Consider the following 9,075-nt stretch of genomic DNA (forward strand, 5'->3'; position numbering starts at 1 on the left):
CCTCCCTGAGTGTTAGGATTACAGTGAGCCACTATGCCCTGTTTGCAGAAGATCTTTGAAGACTTCATGCATTTTCCCAAGGTCCTCCTGTAATAATCAGTTACTTCCTGTGGATTAGTGTCCTTGTCTGTTTTTCTCTTCCTTTGAGGTTCACTAGTCTAACTCAGCTGAATTCTGCATTGGCAAGGCTTTGCATGTGACCTGAGAAGTTCAGTACCACTTTCCTTGGCTTTGTTCACTTCTGCATCTTTTGTAACATTTGCACCTTCACTTTGTTACTGATTTGCATTATTTAGGGATCAAAGCTTCTAAACATGTCTACAAAATTAGCATCTACTAGAGGAATGCTGTCCAACAAAACACAATAGAAGCCACAAATGCAAGCCACATATGTAATTTTAAATTCTCCAGTAGCCATATTTAAAAACAGGTCAAATTAATTTTAATAATTTATTTTACATAAAATACATAAACATTTTACATATTTTACATGTCCAAACTCTTATTTCCATGTGTAACCAATCAATATATGAAATATTATTAATGAGACATTTGACTTTTTAAAAATTAGATCTTTGAAATCTTGTGTGTATTCAACACTTGCAGAACATCTTAATTTGGACTGGCCACACTTCAAGTGCTCAAAAGCCATATGTAGCAAGTGTCTAGTGTATTGGACAGCACAGCCCTAGAGCTATAGTACCTAAGACCTACAAGTTTTATAGACTGTTAAATGTCTAATTAGGTCAGAGTGGTGTATAAGAAAAATCACCCACATGTTCAGGAAATAGGGAAGAAACACAATTGATATAAATTACAGTCATGTACCACATAACTATGTTTTAGCCAACAATGGACCCCATATATGATGGTGGTCCCATAAGATCATCATACCGTGTGTTTCCTGCATCTTTTCTATGTTTGATAAGTTTAGGTACATAAATACTTACCACTGTGTTACAATTGCCCATAGTATTCAGTATGTAACATGCTGTACAGGTTTGTAGCTAGGAGCAATAGCCATATAGCCTAGGTATGTAGTAGGCGATACTATCTAGGTTTGTGTAACTACACTCTGTGATGTTTGCACAACAACAAAATGGCCTAACAATGCATTTCTCAGAACATATTGCCATCATTATGCAATGAATGGCTGTGGAACATAACTAAGAATGGAACATAACTAAGTAAAGGTCTTTCTGTCTCTAGTAGTTACCTTTTCAGATATATTTTATTGTCACAGGAACCTTTGTCAACTGTACTTCTGATTCTGTCCTCTCTTCTTAAACTCTTTAATGGTTCCACATTGCATAGAGTATAGAATCCAAATTCTTTGATTCTTCAACAGCATTAAGTATACTACCTCCTACGTGCTGGATACTATGCAGACCCAGGAATACCCTAGAGAGATCAAAATAGAAATTACTCATCCCCTCATAGAGTCAATCGCCTCTACCATCGATGGTTCAGTTCTCACCATAGTTTATCCTAACCCAAGGCCAGCTACAAATATCTGTTCTCCAGCTACAAATATCTGTTCCTCTGGTCAGGAGCATGTCATGCATCACCCATGGGAACTTCTCCTGAAAACACTTCCTTAAATCCACTTCACTGCCAGAACCTTCACCACCTTCAACTGCTGCACCAAGCCCATTCTTAGTATGTGCAGGGCCAGAGAAAGCATACAGATGGAGGCCCCATACAACATTTTACATGATTTAAAAGTTAAAATATAAGCCAACAGTAAATAAAACTCTGTTCTAGGTTCTCATCTTGGTAAGCATACTTTTATAAAGACAAACTTGAATACTATATGTAAAGTTATGGTTTTTATATGACTGGCATGACAAAATATCAAAGACAATTGTATTTAATTGCATATATTTGGGTGTTCCATTGATGGGTTGATAATGTTTAGATGTAGAATAAAGACATAAATGATTTGTAATAATTTTTATGAAATTAATTTTCTAGTTTTTATTTTAATAAAATACTAATTATGTTGTCACAAGTAAGATTTTTACATAATTTGTGTTTGATCTCTGAAATATAAATATTGAAATAAATATCCATAATAAATATATTTATAAATATATTGAAATAATCCTGAAACATAAATATATTCATAAATATATTGAAATAATCCAATCATCTGTTTTTTTTTGGGACAGAGTCTCACTATATCACCCTTGGTAGAGTGCCATGGCTTCACTGCTCACAGCAAACTCTAACTCTTGGGCTTAAGTGATTCTCTTACCTCAACCTCGCAAGTAGCTGGGACTACAGGTGCCCAGCACAATGCCCGGCTACTTTTTCGTTGAAGTTGTCATTGTTGTTTAGCAGGCCCAGGGCTGGGTTCAAACCCACCAGCCCTGGTGTATGTGGCCAGCGCTGTAATCACTAAGCTACAGGCACCAAGCCACCAATGACCGATTATTAAAATACAAATTTGGTGAATATCAAAATGTTAAATAAAAATTATGTACATAAAACTGAATTTTAAAACTTGGGAAGATTTGATTAAATGTTAGCAAGTATTTCATTGAAACAAAACTATTTGAAATTGTAGCATTCAATATCTGTATCGTTGTCAATGTATGAAACAGCAGCACATTTCACTTTTTGTCTCAGTGTACAGAAATAAAAATCTAAGTCAGATATATTGCTTAATATTGTAAATTATTCCTTAATGGTTGTGTGTAAATATTGAGAACATTTCCCCTATAAGTGAGTAGTTAAAGACCCACAAAATGAGACATAAAGGGAAGCAGGAATAGGCTGTGCAGAAGATCAGGAAGTGACATGTTGTTATTCAGGAATCCATTATGCTTCTGTTATCTAAGGGGAAAGATTTGACAAGTTAGTGCATTTGTCCTTCTACCAATGGGTTACTCCCTGACTCCAAAGCAATATTGTTCTCCAACATCAGCATCAGCTTCAACACCCACACAATGTCCCAACATTTGAAGCCTTGGGGCAAGGAGTGTGAAGTAGTGCTTCCCTGGGGCTGAACGGTACTGGTCACCAGAGCATTTGTTTAGGGTTGTGGGTTATCTTGAGCCACCACTGCACACCACATCCAAGTGATCAGGGTGGCTGTATGTTCTTCCATTTGTTTTTCCAAATTTGTGACACTTTAAAATGCAGAGCCAAGGGCTGTCTCCTCCTGCCCAGGCCTAAGGGAGGTACTGCTAAGTACCTGCTAAGAGGAAGGCCATATTTTAGGTACTGGAAGGAGAGAGAATAAGACGGCACTCTTTTCCTCTCAGAACTTACAAAGCCCATTTCATGAGAGATACTTGTGTCTATCTGCTCAGTTTCCACCTGCTATGAGATGTTATAGGGGGACAATTCCCTCTTCATCATCCTTGTTTCCCCAGAGCCCTTCGCTCAGGCCTTGCCTGCAGTAGTCGTTCAGTAAACAGTTGATTTCAATGGCTACAAAACACCAACTGTCTAACAGTTCTTAGGATTTGAACTTGAATCATAAACATGCCCTTTCTTTCTCACTCTATAACCCTGAGTAGAGTGCTGTGGCATCATCTCTCACAGAAACCTCAAACTCTTGGGTGTAAGCAATCCTCTTGCCTTAGCCTCCCAAGGAGCTGGGGATAGAGGCACTTGCCACAATACTAGGTTAGTTTTTCCATTTTTAAGTAGAGGCAGGGTCTTGCTCTTGCTCAGGTTGTTGGGTCTTTTTTTGTTGATTAATTTGAGTTCTCTGTAGATCCTAGTTATCAAGTTTTTGTCCAATTCATAACATGCAAATATATTTTTCCCATTCTGAGGGCTGTCTATTTGCTTTGGTTGTTGTTTCCTTAGCTGTATAAAAGCTTTTCTTTTTCTTTCTTTTTTTTGGTATGTGGTGGTTATTTATTTATTTATTTATTTTATTATTTTTTTTTATTGTTGGGGATTCATTGAGGGTACAATAAGCAAGGTTACACTGATTGCAATTGTTAGGTAAAGTCCCTCTTGCAATCATGTCTTGTCCCCACACACCAAGGCCCCACCCCCCCTCCGTCCCTCTTTCTGCTTCCCCCCCATAACCTTAATTGTCATTAATTGTCCTCATATCAAAATTGAGTACATAGGATTCATGCTTTTCCATTCTTGTGATGCTTTACTAAGAATAATGTCTTCCACTTCCCTCCAGGTTAATACGAAGGATGTAAAGTCTCCATTTTTTTTAATAGCTGAATGGTATTCCATGGTATACATATACCACAGCTTGTTAATCCATTCCTGGGTTGGTGGGCATTTAGGCTGTTTCCACATTTTGGCGATTGTAAATTGAGCTGCAATAAACAGTCTAGTACAAGTGTCCTTATGATAAAAGGATTTTTTTCCTTCTGGGTAGATGCCCAGTAATGGGATTACAGGATCAAATGGGTGGTCTAGCTTGAGTGCTTTGAGGTTTCTCCATACTTCCTTCCAGAAAGGTTGTACTAGTTTGCAGTCCCACCAGTAGTGTAAAAGTGTTCCCTTCTCTCCACATCCACGCCAGCATTTGCAGTTTTGAGATTTTGTGATGTGGGCTATTTTCACTGGGGTTAGATGATATCTCAGGGTTGTTTTGATTTGCATTTCTCTAATATATAGAGATGATGAACATTTTTTCATGTGTTTGTTAGCCATTCGTCTGTCATCTTTAGAGAAGGTTCTATTCATGTCTCTTGCCCACTGATAGATGGGATTGTTGGCTTTTTTCATGTGGATTAATTTGAGTTCTCTATAGATCCTAGTTATCAAGCTTTTGTCTGACTGAAAATATGCAAATATCCTTTCCCATTGTGTAGGTTGTCTGTTTGCTTTGGTTATTGTCTCCTTAGCTGTACAGAAGCTTTTCAGTTTAATGAAGTCCCATTTGTTTATTTTTGTTGTTGTTGCAATTGCCATGGCAGTCTTCTTCATGAAGTCTTTCCCCAGGCCAATATCTTCCAGTGTTTTTCCTATGCTTTCTTTGAGGATTTTTATTGTTTCATGCCTTAAATTTAAGTCCTTTATCCATTTTGAATCAATTTTTGTGAGTGGGGAAAGGTGTGGGTATAAAAGCTTTTCAGTTTAATTAAGTCCCATGTGTTCATTTTTGTTGTTGTTGCAATTGCCACAGAAGTCTTCTTCATAAAATCTTTTCTCAGGCTGATAACTTCAAGTGTTTTCCCCACAGTTTCTTCGAGGATTTTTATTGTTTCATGGTTTAGATTTAAATCTTTTATCCATCTTGAATCAATTTTTGTAAGTAATGAGAGGTGCTGGTCCAGTTTCAGTCTTTTGCATGTGGTTATCCAGTTCACCAAACACCATTTACTGAATAGGGATTCTTTTTCTCAGGGTATGTTCTCGCTTGGTTTATCAAAGATCAGATGGCTGTAAGATGTTAGTTTCATCTCATGGTTTTCTATTCGGTTCCAAATGTCAATGTCTCTATTTTTGTGCCAATACCATGCTGTTTTGATCACTATGGCCCTGTAGTATAGCCAAAAATCTGGTAGGGTGATACCCCTGGCTTTGTTTTCATTACTAAGAATTGCCTTGGCTATATGGGGTTTCTTCTGGTTCTTCTACAAAACAAAGAAGTATGTTTTCCAAATCTTAAAAGTATGATAATGGTATTTTAATAGAGTATGCATTGAATCTGCAGATTGCTTTGGGTAGTATAGACATTTTCACAATGTTGATTCTTCCCAGCCATGAGCATGGTATATTCTTCCATTTGTTAATATCTTCTGCTCTTTCTTTTCTTAGGGTTTCATAATTTTCTTTATAGAAGTCCTTCTCCTCTTTTGTTACATATATTTCGAAGTATTTCATTTTGTTTTGTTTTTTGATGCTACTGTAAAGGGAATTGTGTCCTTGTTTAGCTTCTTATCTTGGTTGTTATTGGCATGTACAAAGGCTACTGATTTGTAGACATTGATTTTATATCCTGAGACATTACTGTGTGTTTCAATCACTTCCAGGAATCTTATGGTTGAGTCTTTGGGACTCTCTAAGTATAAGATCAAATCACTGGCGAAGAGTGAGAGTTTGTCCTCTTCTTCCCCCATTTGGATGCCCTTTATTTCCTTCTCTTGCCTGATTGTATTGGTTAGAACTTCCAGCAGTATGTTGAAGAGTAGTGATGACAGAGGACAACCTTGTCTGGTTCCAGTTCTAAGTGGAAAAGTTTTCAGTTTTATTCCATTCAGTATAATATTAGCTGTGGGTTTGACAAAAACACCCAACATATATCACTGGGCAAAAGACATGAATAGAACCTTCTCTACAGAAGAAAGATAAATGCAAATCAAAACTACCTTGAGAAACTAATCAAACAAATCAAATTACCTATCAGAAAAATGGAAATCAAAACTACCCTGAGATATCACCTAACCTTGGTGAGAATGGCCTCTATCACAAAGTCTCAAAGCTGTAGATGCTGGCATGGACGTGGAGAGAAAGGAGCACTTTTACACTGCTGGTGGAACAACAAACTAATACAACTTTTTGGGAAGAAAATACGGAGAATCCTCAAAAAACTAAATTAGACCTCCCATTTGATCCTGCAATCCCATTACTAGGCATGTACCCAGAAGAAAAAAAATCCTTGTATCATAAGGACATTTGTGGGCAGTGCCTGTGGCTCAGTGGGTAGGGCATCGGCCCCATATACCGAGGGTGGCAGGTTCAAACCCAGCTCTGGCCAAACTGCAACAAAAAAATAGCTGAGCATTGTGATGGGCGCGTGTAGTCCCAGCTACTCGGGAGGCTGAGGCAAGAGAATTTGCTTAAGCCCAGGAGTTGGAGGTTGCTGTGAGCTGTGATGCTATGGTACTCTACTGAGGGCGACAAAGTAAAACTCTGTCTCTAAAAAAAAAAAAAAAGGACATTTGCACTAGACTGTTTTATCACAGCTCAATTTACAATTGCCAAAATGTGGAAACAGCCTAAATGCCCACCAACCCAGAAATGGATTAACAAGCTGTGGTATATGTATACCATGGAATACAATTCAGCCATTAAAGAAGATGGAGACTTACACTGATTGCATTTGTTAGATAAAGTCCCTATTATAATTGTGTCCTGTCCCCATGAGGTGTGCCATACACTGTGACCCCTCATTCTTCTCCTGCCTCTCCTCTGCCCCCTCACTCATTCCCCTACCACCTCCCTTGTATTAGCTCATCTACTGCCCTCATGTTAGAATTGAGTACATTGGATTCTTGCTTCTCTATTCCTGTGATGCTTTACTAAGAAGAATGTGTTCCACCTCCATCCAGGTTAATACAAAAGATGTAAAGTCTCCATCTTCTTTAATGGCTGAATTCTTTGTACCCTCAATGAATCTCAAACAAGAAAAATAAAAAATAAAAAGAAAATATCAACCATAAAAAAATTAAAAAAAATAGTTCTTTGTGATGTCTCAATGGAAAAATTATAACATTTTTAATCTTCTTATATTTTAGTGGTAAATGGGATCTTATCAAACACCCGTAGAATGGATGTTTTAGAAAAGCCAAATGGTCAGTTTTAGAAGAAGGAACAGAACAGTTTAGCAGGAAGAGCACGTAAGCAAGAGTCAGGGGCCCCAGGTTGGGGCTCTGGCTGTCTGTGCCACGTGGGGCAAGTCCCACAGTTACTTCTCTTCAATGGGTTTTAGTGTCTCCATTTTCTAGTGAGGATACTGAACCGAGTGACACTTAACATCTAGTCCAGCTCTAACAGTTTTTGAAAGTCTGTCACATAAATACAAAGGCCCAAATTCAAATAATAACCATCATCTCCTGGTTCTATCTTAGCATTTCCAGAGCCATAAGATGGTAGGAAAACACTCTATCAGGTCCACGGACACTATCTGGGTGAAGGACATACTTGTAACTTTGGCTCAATTTGCGCAAACCCCCAAACATGTACCTAAAACACATATACCCTCTAATATTCTGAAATTTTTAAAAAAGACAGTAGGAGAAGACTTTTGATCAAGTTGTTTTCTTGGTATTGTCTGCCCTATGAAAATCAGAAAGTAATATTTTCATCTTGGAAAAGAAAAGGAGGCTACAAAGTGTTTTTCTAAGGTTTTAATTTTAGGAGGAATAATTCCTGATTGTGGCTTACTTGCTAATTTTTCAAAGTGTGTTTTATGTTTCACTTACTGATAATCATACATTAAAAGCATGAGATTTATTTCCTATCAGATTGACAACAGTTAAAAAGATGGCTAATGCCACGTGTTGCTGAAGAAAAGAAGAAACAGGCACTATTGGAAGGAGTTTAATCTGCACCCCCAGAAAGCAGACCCTGGGACAGAGGAACCGGAGTAGGGCAGAGGGAAACCCAGGCCTGCGGAGCCATATCCCGCTGGTGGCCACTGCTGTGGGGAGCCGGTCCTCCAGCCCTCAGGGACCGCCTGAGGTGCTATGCAACGTGTGCCTCACAATTGTGCACCTGAAGAGGGAGGGAGGGTTGGGTGGCATTTACCTACCAGCTCCTGTCCTCATTGGTGAAGCCTTGTGCCAGGAGGTGTTAACTTTCTTGACATCTCTTTCCAGGAGATGTCAAGCTTTGCACCTGTGCAAAAGCCGATGGGCTTACCATAGGCCTTCCTGATGTGTGGCAGAGATCAGAGAGAATGAGGTGGGGCTGGAGGTGCTGTCAGGCCATAGAGAGCCACTGCAGGAAGCTCAGCCAGAGCGGAAGGAAAGTGGGAGGCAAAGAAGATGCGAGGTGCTAAGTTCAAGAAACAAACCGGAAAACCAAAAAGTACAATTCATGGCGTGAGAGGAGCAATCTTGGGTTTTTGACTTAGCGTAGAACTTGTACGAATATTCTAAAAGGACACCTATCATGGAGTCGCATATCTGATTAAATTACTAAGAAAAATCATTTCTATAATGAAAAAGTAAGAGTTGTTGCAGCAACAGCTCTAAAACACAGGAAATCTCTGCAGAGAGCCTTCCCCCTTCACAAATATTTATTGGCAATTGCAGGATACATCTGTTGCCTCAGATGATTTAGTGGGCAGAGACTCTGCCCAGACAAGCTGCAGCAGAACATGACAGCATGTGGAAGCTTAGAGCACTTGCTCTCCTCAAC

The sequence above is a fragment of the Nycticebus coucang genome, chromosome 1 (genome assembly GCF_027406575.1).
Source record: "Nycticebus coucang isolate mNycCou1 chromosome 1, mNycCou1.pri, whole genome shotgun sequence".
In the NCBI taxonomy this organism is placed as follows: Eukaryota; Metazoa; Chordata; class Mammalia; order Primates; family Lorisidae; genus Nycticebus; species Nycticebus coucang.